General features: G+C 39.6%; 1 long non-coding RNA gene across 1 annotated transcript; it reads left to right on the top strand.

The window, feature by feature from the left end:
* The first annotated feature begins 579 nt into the window (after positions 1-579).
* LOC121669246 lies at positions 580-4900 on the top strand. Its single transcript, XR_006017673.1, has 2 exons — positions 580-1366; positions 4374-4900. It is a non-coding gene; the product is annotated as an uncharacterized LOC121669246 (long non-coding RNA).
* Positions 4901-11841: the final 6941 nt, after the last annotated feature.

Here is an 11841-nt window from a genome sequence, read left to right as displayed (position 1 = left end):
CAGTAAGCAATATGTGCACATATATATATGTATAGATATATGACTTTTTGAATATATATTTCAAAGCACAATTTGATTTTGTGTTTGGTATGCACTTGTGTCTGATTTGCCATAAACTTTTTTTCAGCTGTGACGAGGGGCCTGGCAGAGCAGGGTGCTGGTGGTCCACAGCTGAGCTGCTGGTCTGTGCCCATGTGCCCGACCACCTCAGCGAGCAATCCAAGGATGATGTCCTTTGTTTTGCTGCCTGGAGGGCTTCAGCTGGAAAAAGCCCCACATCCAGCACCAGCTCCGCTTGAGGATGCTATGCTCAGCTCCCAATAGGAGCATGCTGGGAGGATGGGATCCCTTGACCCCTGGCTTCCAGGAGCATGGGTCCATTGTGGTGTGCTCTTACTTATTGTGTGTCTCATATAAGGGGCCACGCTCAGGACGTTTTTCTGTGAGCTCTAAACTCAAGCTGCCTGTAACTTCACATAGTTCAGACATTGCAGTCCACAAAGCGAGATCTCTATGCTTTGCTCTACTGAACTTTTCCCTTGTCTGTAATGGATTGTGGATGGAAGAGGGAGGAGGGGAAGGTGATAGGGAAAAGCAAGGGTTTGATTGGCATGCAGTGATTTTGGACTACCAGAAAGCAGGCGTCTATGCTCTCCAGCCCCCACATACTTCTCAGTCCATGAGTGTTGAGAGGGGAAAGAAACCGATATTGTTCCCTCTAAAATTAATTCCCAGTTAGCCAGTTACTCCTGGTTTTTAGCTCAGAGCACACTGTAATTGCATTTTTCATTTCAGTAATTATAGAGGATATTAAAGTGGATTGACAGTTGTAGCAATCTGGCTCTTTAGACATATCCACTTGTCCAAGATCAAACGGCTACAGCATATTTAGGGTTACAGTCTCCTTCTTTTCCTTCTTGTTCTCTACTGCAGTGCATTTTTTTTCGGCGTTACCATGACAACACTATATCTGGCTGCCAGCTCTGTCGTAAGTTATTGAACTGAGACTGGCTTTTGGTTTAGCAGATAATTAGGTTCTGTCTCACAGGTTCATTTTCCTGTGACTGGGACATGAATATGACCTACAGCTGGCCTCAATTTCAGTGTCACAGACAAAACTTTAACCCTTCCTAGTCCCGCCACTACTGTACCCGCTGCGGCAGCTGGTGACAATTCCAAACCTTTTCCTGGGGGTGCTGGACACAGCACACCCTCCTGAGTCCTCAGGGCTCGTTGCCCAGGCTGTGTTAATCCCCAGGGAGGAGGAGGACAGTCCGGCTTGCACCCCTGTGCTGGGCGGGCGGGGAAAGGGTACCGCTAGCACCAGATGAATATTGATTGTCTGGTATGGAGATTTGTCGGAAAGGTAAGTTCACTGCTTGATTAGTGACCCTTTAAATAATAGAAACGCACAGGGTGGTGACAGGCCTTCTTTGCTTGTCTCAGGAATATGAAATATTTACAAGAGGTCTGGTTTTAGCACACAGTGCCCCATCTTAGGTACCTGCAGCAAGGGAGCAAAGCTACGAGGAACTGATATATTGTTTCTGTAGATGCCTCCCTGATTTTCCTTTTCTCCTCAGGAGGAAGGGGGGTCCAACCTGGAGGCACTGGGCATCTGCCACCAAAACATATCAGGGCCCAGCACCCTGGCCCTGGGGTAGGTGCAGGCAGAGCAGCACCTCACCATATGGACCTTTGAGTGAACAAAATCAGGCTGGAGAAGGAGGAAGATCCACCATTTTCTTCAGTCCAGTTTTCAAATGTGCTTTTCCCCAAGATTTATATGCAGTGTAACATGGTCGTGCAATTTTAGTGATTTCAAGCCAGGACATAAACCCCTCTTCTTTCTATGAAAAACTCACAATTAATGTTACTGATGGAAGGGATAATCAATGAAATTTCAATAACAGTTATTTACTTAATTTGTCCATGGGTTTTTCATACCTTTAAAAGAGCAAGGGAGGTTTCTCTCCCAAAGCTGGCAGATCCCAGAGGGTGTTCCAGAGAAGCACAGGACTATTGATGCAGGATTTGTGTTTCTATTTTTCAGAGGCTGCAGATTCTTGGCATCTGGCAGTGCACACCATAGTGCTGCTGGGACTCATCCCACCTGTGGTTCCTATTGGCACTATTCTTTCTGCGGAATCTCGCCATTAAAAAAAAAAGAGGCTGGCTGTAAAAATTGATGGACTTGCACCACTATCCATCACAGGGCTCTTGCATACAGCTCTGTGCATTCTATGGCAGGGTGGACACTTCTTCTCAGCTTCCCTCCCCTTTCCCCACCAAATTATTTGTGCCAAGGTCTCTTGATTAGAAGGTCAAAGTGTAGAAGGCGCATCCGTCTTGCCGCTATGGAACGTGTCCTTCTGAGCTAATCTGCCAGCCTGCGTTTGTTGATAATGTTTGAAACCTGCCTATTATACCAGACAAAGAAAATGGCATTTCATGAACCAGAGATGGCGACTTCCTACTGAGGATAATGCAGAAAGCTGCAGATTTAGCATATATGTATAACCAAAACCATCCAAAAAGGCCCTGGAGGTATTCCTTGGTTAGCGTATTTAGTGTGGATTAGACATCCTTGCAATGATAGCATAAAAGTTTTGCTGTGGAGTTAAACTCAGAGTGGGAGTGAGCTGGAGGGGAAGGTCCCCCTTGAATTACAGACGAGCGGTGTGAAACTCTGCGTGCTGGGTGGCTGATAAACTATTCAGCTGCTGGGTGTTAATAAACATTGCCCCATCTGAGACCCCACAGCTCTGGTTGATACCATATCAGCAGCATGTTACAATATAGCAGTGGCATATTGCTATTTAATAGATTTATTTCTTTATATAAAAAACTTTTATGGGCTTTTTAGGGTTATTCCCATCCCCCTACCATTTTTTTTTTTTTTTTCAGATTTTATAATGAAAATACAGACTACATAGTTTCAGTTTTTGTTTAGAGCTGGTTTTGATGTCTGGCCCTCATAGCCTGGCATAGTCCTGTAATGTTTCATCTGTGATCAAAGTTTTAAAGCCAAATGAAACACTGTTTTCATTGGAACCACTAGAGAAATCAAGCCAATATTGCCAGTGGGATTAAGTTTTATAAAAATAGATGAGAAATCTCATTGTTTGGCCTGAAGCAACCTGACATCGTCCCAACAATATTTGCAAATGAGGGCATGTAAACCAGATCACAAGGAAAGCAGGGAGGGGCAGGGGGAAGATGATGACTAAGAGAAAATTATTTCATGATTAGCAGTTTGAGTGCTTATACTGGGAACCATTATTGTAGGTAATTAAACCCACTACCCAGCCCAGTATATACTGTTTACCACAACTGGCAGCAAATTAGTCTCTTCCCAAGGATGCAAAGCTGTCAAGTCCTTCTGAGTCCCCAAAGTCCTTCCACAGCTGATCCTCTCTAATGTGAAAGACAAACGCTTGCAGGATCTCTCCTGCTCTCAGGTGCTGAGACCAATACACTCACTTCCCTTTATTGCCAGAACAATTGCTAAAAATGGAACAGTAGAAGTTCAGGCTAGAAAGAGGAAATTACAGCATTTCTTGCATTCTAGCAATCAGTAAATGCCCTGTAAATTTATCTTGAATATAAGACTTTCTTTGCTGTTTAGAACTAAATAATGTTCTTTACTATCCTCTGACACATTATTGCCTCTGTGGTGTATGTTGGCTGCTAAACTTCATTATGTGGAATCATGTCGGAGTTATGTACCTTGAGTAAGCTGTGAGAATACCTCCTCAAGTGTGCCTTTTGATTTCTCATCACATTTTACCCTTATGAGGTACTTGAACAGGGGAGCAAAAATAAGTCCCTTAATTTAAATATTTCATTGTGGCAGCAAAGTCAAAAGTGCTTCGGATACTCTGATCAGTTCCTCAGAGCTATAACAGACTAACAGGAATAAAAAATATTCTGGTTTAAAATCTGAAATGCCTTTTCTTTTCCTCTGGCTCTTTAAATTTTTAACTTTTTTTTTCTTTTTTTTTTTTACTGAGGTTATCAGGCAAATTAAAAAAAATTGTGTCATAAAAAATAGTATCACGGACTTAAAGAAACATAAAATGACATAAATAAGGAAGAATATATCTTACAGTATTGTCAAATTACAACATATACCAAGAATGAGAGGAGTGTGATCTTTAAAGATGAAACTTTAGATTAATGATATAACTTTAAAAATTGGCTACAGCTCAATTCAAAAGAAAGATGTTTTTTTCCAAAACCAAAGTGTTGTTTCCATTCAATATTTGATAATTTGCCTAGTAGGACCCATGAGATGATGCCTCAGCAAGCAGAACTGTAGCTTGTTATCTGTGTAATGAAAAATGATTTTTTTTAATTTTTCATTTTTACAGGTTTTCTGAAACCTCTTTTTTATTAAAAATGAAATCGGCACAAAGAAGACACCATTTTTTTCAACTCTGAAGAATAGAAGTAATTTTTCACTGTAAAAGAAGCAAAATGGTGATAACTAATAAAACTAATAATAAAATTTGAAGTACCCATTCCTAACCCAAACAGATGTTTGACCCAGAGAGCACTGGTGTCTCTTGCCTGTACAGTGGTGCAGAACATACGTTTACTTCTTTGGCCTTCCTAAATCCTGGAAGACTGTGGCAGAGGAATCACTCAGAGGAAGGGAAAACGGGGGCTTCCCAATGCTGATGCTTGTTTTGGGTTTGGACAAACATCACCATGAAAGTCTCCTGATGTGGGTACAGTGGCTCAAACACTGAGTTCTCCCAGCTGCTGTGGCAGACCTTGGCCAGGGTGGAACTTCACCTGAGCAAGGAGGTCCTTTTCAATTTTTAAAATGTACACTTTATATTTAAAGGCATGATGGGAGAACTTACTTATTTATTAAAAAGTGAATTACAAGCTGTATGGTTGCCACCTTGATCACTCAAATCTAATCATTCTTACTAGCTCCATGGGTGTGACCTTTTCTAAAATAATTTCCATGCAATAATAGGAATAAGATACTTTAGGCAGTGCATTTCTGGGAATCACTGCACTTCTCAGGTGACTGAAGTCACTTATTCTTCATCCTCATGCTTCACAACACATCTGAGGCATGAAATTATTCCCTTCCAATGTGATGCCTTCTCCTACTCTTATTGCTTAAATGATTCTTAAGGATTAGTGTGTTAAATGCATTGTGAGAAATTCGGGGGGGGGAGGCATGGGGGGGGAAGGAGAAGATAATATTTTACATTAGAGTTATCAACCTGATCCACATTTCGGTGATTTTTATTCCAATCAGAAGAGTCTGGATCTAATACACATCCATGTTATGGGCTAGCAAAAATATGGAGGACATAGTAACTTCCTTGACAGTGCGCTGTGAACAAAAACTGTCACATATAGCAGAAACTACCAGAATTTAGAAGGTTTTTTATTTGGAAGAATAAAGAGAATTGCATTATCTGTCCACGGATGGGTATTGCCAGCTGTCTCCTGCATGCAGGTACCATTCTTTGTTCCCAGGATTTTACGCATTCAGCTGTGATTTCTCTCTAAATCCTTTTACCATATCTTGATTGGTTTGCAGGCAGAATACAAATTCTCTTGAGACAAATGCACCATTACAATTTTAAATTGTAATCTTTTTCAGAAAATGTTGTTGGATTTTTGTCATTAACATTTGAGAACAAAAGACTGAAGTTTCAACATTTGTTGCCACCCATGGGGCTTTTACTCATATAAGGTTCTAGCTACAATATGAGGAAACAACATTAGTTTCATGTCCTTTGCAAAACAGTGTGTAGACAATCACAGAAACTTGCCTTCTGTGCATTTATTTTACTGTGAGCAAGGACTGTAAAACACTAGCATGCATTTTAGCTAGAGGACTACAGAAGTAATATGTAGTTGCTGCAGTAATCTGCAGTCAATGTTGGGGAAATGGTGTATTTACTAAGTCATTGCTTAGTAAAGTCCTTATTTACAAAGCCCTGGTGAGCACTAATCTCAAGCTGAAATTTATAAACATAGCTGCATGCTCTGATGAATCAAAATTTTAGCTGTTTCCGTTTCAGCCTCAGTGACAAACTTCATTTATTGCAAGAAAATGCTAGAGCTATTAATAAAAATAAAAGATCTGTTCGACATCCGAGGCTGCATCACCAAGCTGACTGTCCCCCAGTTTGAAATCACGTATATTTGTAATCAAATATTTATCAGTGAAACCTTGCAGCATCAAATTCAGCTAAAATGATTTTATACTCTCATACAATCCGTCATTCATATATACATAGCAAATGCCATGTGATAGATAATATACAGTATATAATGTATATAAGATATGTTTAAAATACTTTTTTTTCCAAAAATATATTATTCCTATTTATTCTCTTCTCCTTCCTGCTGTACCCACACTGAAAACACTTTCATATACCGGTAAAGTAGCAAAAAGCAGTGAGAAAACATGATTGCTTTTCTATTTCACTAAGGGCCTTTGTTAAAATTGTCTCCCCTCTTTATATGATGAAATGTGTAAATCTTTATAGCTTGTATTTTATATATCTTGTGTGTGTAGGGCATGATCACTGCTTATGGCACTTTTCCGCACAAGCGAGATGAAAATGTAATCCTCAATATCAGCAAAAACTGGTCTCTTTCTTCTCACAGGTGAGAGGCAGCATCCATGAAAGGCAGGCTAACCCCAGTTATATGTGCTGTAAGTCTCATGCATATGCCATGCCTTATGTAGAGGGTGTGACAGTGATGTCTTGCAGAAAAAAATCTTTAGTTAAAGACTGGAGAATTGTCAAAGTTCTTTCAAGCTTGTTCTGCAGGTCATTGCATTACATTCCTTTCTGGAAGCCTCACTGAGAAGTTTGTGATGGTTTGTTTGAGACAGCTACTGTGTCAGTTCTGGTCCCAGTGGGCACATACATTGCCTTTTACAAACACTGAAGGAACTGGGAAATAAAAATGTTCTCAAGAAGCAGGAAAGAGTCTAGGATAGATCCAGGAAGGACCACTGTGGTATTTGTAACATAATTTTCCCATTTTCTGATTCATTTTTTAAGTAATACATAAGTTATAGGCATATAAGGCAGCCTATCAGTGAATAGCAGACTCACTGGATTTCAAGCAAATTTTACTGTTGTGTCTTTCAGAAATTTTAATTCTTTTTAACCCTCTGGTTTTGAAAATTAATTCATCCTGCTTATGGTTCAGATGTGCTCAGCCTGAATACTGGAAATAGTAGTAAAAAACTTCATAAGCTCTCTTGTCCCACTCTACTGACCTTAACAGTTTAGACAACTCGGAAAGGACTTTCATCTTCTAGGTCCAAGCTGAGTGGCAATTCTAAACACTATGAATCCAAATCCTTTGCCTCTCGCTGCTCTGAATGACCGTAGTATTTAACATGCTCTGGGTTGCAGTGTTATGAAATGAAAGCAATCCCATATGACTCAGTGGTTTGATTCTGTGCACACCTGGGAGAGGTTTGGGAGAGATACACATGTGTTTCACATCTGTTGGTTTCTGTAATTTTGATGCAGTGGTCTTTGACTTGTTCTTTGCCCATTCATATTGTACCTATTTAAACTCCAGATGTGAACAAGAAAAATTAATTTCTTCCTATCCCATCTTTTAATACTGTCAGATGAATATGAATCTCAGCTCCCTGGAATATATTACACAGAATTTTCATTTTGTTTAGTGATTATTAATACTTCTATAGCTGTGAACCTAGGCATATTTCTTTTTTAGGCTTCACACAGCATATTACATCTCATGGGATGTGAATTTTCTGCATGTCATTTTATAATCAATAGCAGTTGTTATTTACATTTTCTTTCTGACCATTTTTGTATATTATGCTTATTATTCTTAGCTAGAAAATGCCAGCATAATTTTATTTTCAACAACTGACATTTTGATAGGAAAAAAGTACTTAGTTAAGTATTTTTAAATTATTCTTGGTTTGTTTTCCTTTTCTTTGTAATACCAGATATCACCTTTGATTAATAACAATCATATATAGGCTTTGTTCCTCTTATCTGGATGTCAGCAGTAATTGGAACCCATATCCATATCCTACCTTGCAATCATGCTGCAAAAGGCCAATAAATTCCCGCTGAGTGTGTTACTTGTTAAATTTAGTGCATTACATTCAGGGTAATGAATAAAAGCACTGGGCCGTTACTGTCTGGTTGGCAGAGGAGGAGTAAGAACAGCCAGACTCCCCTGAGGCCCCGAGCAGGCTTAAAACTGTGACAGGCAGAATCAAGGGACTCCCTAAGCATCACAGTTCAGTTTGTCTCCCTTAATTTCCTCTTCTACCAAGATTTTTAGGGGAAATGGAGGTGAGATAATCTTGCACCGAAGTACAAAATGCACTTTGCTGGTATACCAGGACTCCCTCGTGCAGATTCTCTTCTAGGCAAGTAATGCATCTGCATTAAATATTCAGCTGATGATAGGTTTGACTTTGCTTTAAGAGATGCATGTATCATAAATATATATGTATATAAATATTCTTTTATAGACAGATAGATAAATAAAATATACACATAAAAGTAGGATTCTAACCAATCTGTGTAAACCCTCTGTTGGACTGCTGACTGATAAAAATAAACTCTCAGACTTTTGGATGTCTGAGCACTGCTTTGGCTGACACAGGAGCAGCTGTGTGTGTCTAACTGCAGGAAGAAACAATATGTACTTCAGTTCTGAACCTGGGCCTGGGAAGTTCATGAATTTCAGTTCCTCCTGGTTGGCAGGCAAATTTACCGTGTTAAAATGATGAGACTCTGATAAATAATGTTATGGAAGAACTGAAGTAACAAGACAGAATCTCAGTGAAAGGATACACAAATCTATTTTGAGGAGGCTGGGAAGGAGTTTCGCACTTTGTCTGCAACGTCCTTTTTGGTTTTTCAGTGCCTTTGAGTGAACTCCTTGTCTTGAAAGTGTGACTCGGGCTCCTCTGGTGCCTCTGCAGACTCCAAAGTTCGGAGTGTGGAGATTCGTATGCCCACACATGGCTCTGCAGGAGAAAAGTGGCATGTCCAGCTACAGCTGGAAAGATGCCCTGGAGCTTTTCCCCCTCATTCTCGTGCCAGTTCCCTATTCCTTTGGGAGACCATGAAAGGGAGACTAGGATGATCACACTCAGACCCAGTTTTTTCTGCAGCTATGAAACGATGAATTTTGTCAAGATTTGGATGTTTACAGTAGTTGCACTCCGTTCAGGGGCACCTGTCATGGCCAAAAATCTCCTGAACTGGAAATACTGGTACTATGTCAATGTGTATCATGTAGATCCCAACCATATGTTATATTTTCAAGTGAATCCAAATCCACCAAACAGAACAAAGTTACAGAGGAGATCTGATCTCTGCTGGAGTCAGCGGCAAAGGTTTTACTTCAGGATATTATCAGTTTGGAGCTGCTTTATCGAGTCCATCTGAAGTAGTACTTTTTTTTCTGCATTTTGTCACTCCAGCAAATTCTTCCTCTTATCCTTCAAGAGCAGATTTTCAAAATTACTGAGGAAGCATAGGTTCTTTGGGGTAAACCCACCATAGGATTCAGGATAGCCAGCTCTTCTTCTAACTGTCCCTGGTGGGGACAGTATTTTTTTTTTCCTTTTTGTGGTTTTGGTATTAGTGTAGTTTGATATTGGCTGAAATAATTTGCTTGATGGTGAGAAAAACATCTTGCAAGAAGAAGACTGGAAGGAAGAGAATAAACCATACAGCCTCCATATCTGCATATAAGATGTGCTAGGGTGTTCCTTTCTTTTAGGGCTTTGAAGAGTCTAGATTTAAAGTAAGATTACTTTGTTGTATAAAATTACAGATATGGGATATCTGTACTCTGGGATTGGACTGTATATTCAATTCCAGAAGTAACTGTGTCTGGCAGTTCCAAACTAAGGAAAGCCTCTGTCACCAGAGGGAAAAATAAGATCCTTGCAGTACAAGGTACTGCATCAACTGCATCAAATAACTGCTCCAAGTTGTTAGAGTTTAACATAAACCTTTCCCAACATGAAAAGTAGTATTGTGTTTTAGAAAAGGGTAATCTTTTGATATGGGTGATCTCGTACAAAATGAAATATTTGGTGTTGCCCTGTTTTAAAGAAGAACGTGGCTTATGCTGCTGCTAGGAAAAGCTCTTTCTTGAAATTGCCCTGTTCATTATCTTAACCTTATGCTATATCATGGTTCTGTCTGGCAACTGTATTAAAACTTAAAATGATAAATCAACATTTCTAAAGCACAAACACACATGCCTATGGACCATATCCATAGAGAGAGGTTTTAAGATCACTTCATGGGGAAGACTGTTCTGGCTTCTGATGGGGTCTTGTGGGAAGCCTCCTAAGTAGTTTACATTTCATTAGAGAATGCAAACAGGTCCTTGATTCTCTCATTGTTGAACTGGAAAATTCTGCAGATGAGCCCAAATCCTCCAAAGAAATCCTTCTGAATCATCACTAAAGGGAGGCTGGGAATATTTGCTACATTCTGAAAAGCTCCACATGTCTGAGAGCTCCAGTCCCCGATCGCAGGTCAGGCAGTGGTTTTGCTGTGTGCCAACCACTGACATTTGTTGTTGATGGATTTTTATTTCATCTTCTCATGTTCAGCATTCCTTTCAGCTGGAACATTTAGTTTAAGGCTATCTGGGTGCCATGGATAGAATCATCTTTAATCTTCTTACCATCAGAAATTGTGCAGGAGCAGATCCAGGTGCAACGGCTGTTGACTGGCTAGACTTTTTTATATCATCCCATTAATTTTTGCAGATGGTTTGTGGGTTTTGTTTTTCTTTTAATATGTACTAGTTTGGGCTCTTCTCATCTCTACCTTTTTAGTCCCATTGCTCTGGGGGCAAAATAAACTATGCCAACGATGTTGAAAGTAACAGCTCTATGAAAACTTTGATTGTTTTAAAGGTCCGTTGTCTGACATGAAGACTTCATGTTTTTCAAGTATTTTCTTACTTTCTGTACAATGTGTGCCACTTACGTCATATAAGTAGAGCCAAACCAATGTATCTGGACAAGTAATCAACCACAGTACTGTATTTGTGTCGTTTCCAAAAAAACTAGTCTATTGCCTCTACTGCCAAGATCTGGCAGGTAGCTTTGAGGAGATTAATGGCCCTGGTGATTGTTACTATTTGTGCCTTTTTTCCCCTTCCTACACTTAAATTATTACATTCCAAATGCTTATTTACTGGATAACATGAATGTGCTGTAAAAAAAACCCAAACAGTCTAGTATACGGCATGTTGTGATCTGATCTTGTATTTGTTTATAAATTTATGTTCTTCAAGGTACTGGACTAACACTGCCCTCTGAAGTGCTCGAGGGATCAAAATCAGTGGTCCTTTCAGAAGCAGTCTATCAGTCATGTAAAGGTTATTTCAGTCCTGCTGGTATGGAAATGGATTTGCTGGACATTGACTCACTCACCACTGACAAAGGTGGAGTTGAAATTACTGGCAAATCTCATGTGTTAGATTTTCATGTCTAACTTGCTTTGATCAACCAACATTGCTGCCAGGATGAGGTCAGATTGCACTTATCATCATCTTTGCTTCTTAGTTTGGCGGTTGGTTCCCCTTTCTATTTTCAAAAGGCTGGAGTGTTTTCTCTTCTGAAAACTTTTGTGTGATAAGTTCATCATGTGGGGAAAGAATTAAATAAAATCATATTATTTGGATCATAGTTGAAAAAAATATCCAGTGAACTGTGTCCTGTTTTTTGTCAAAAGCTACCATGAACAAATATGAACTGAACAAGTAAAGAAGTCTGTGCAAGTACTTGGAGTTTCTTTTCTATTTCAGCATACT

Source organism: Corvus kubaryi, unplaced genomic scaffold, assembly GCF_017639235.1.
Source record: "Corvus kubaryi isolate FWS band 111438036 unplaced genomic scaffold, C.kubaryi_AGA036_p1.0 37391, whole genome shotgun sequence".
Classification (NCBI taxonomy): Eukaryota; Metazoa; Chordata; class Aves; order Passeriformes; family Corvidae; genus Corvus; species Corvus kubaryi.
This window is presented reverse-complemented; position numbering and strand designations above follow the sequence as displayed.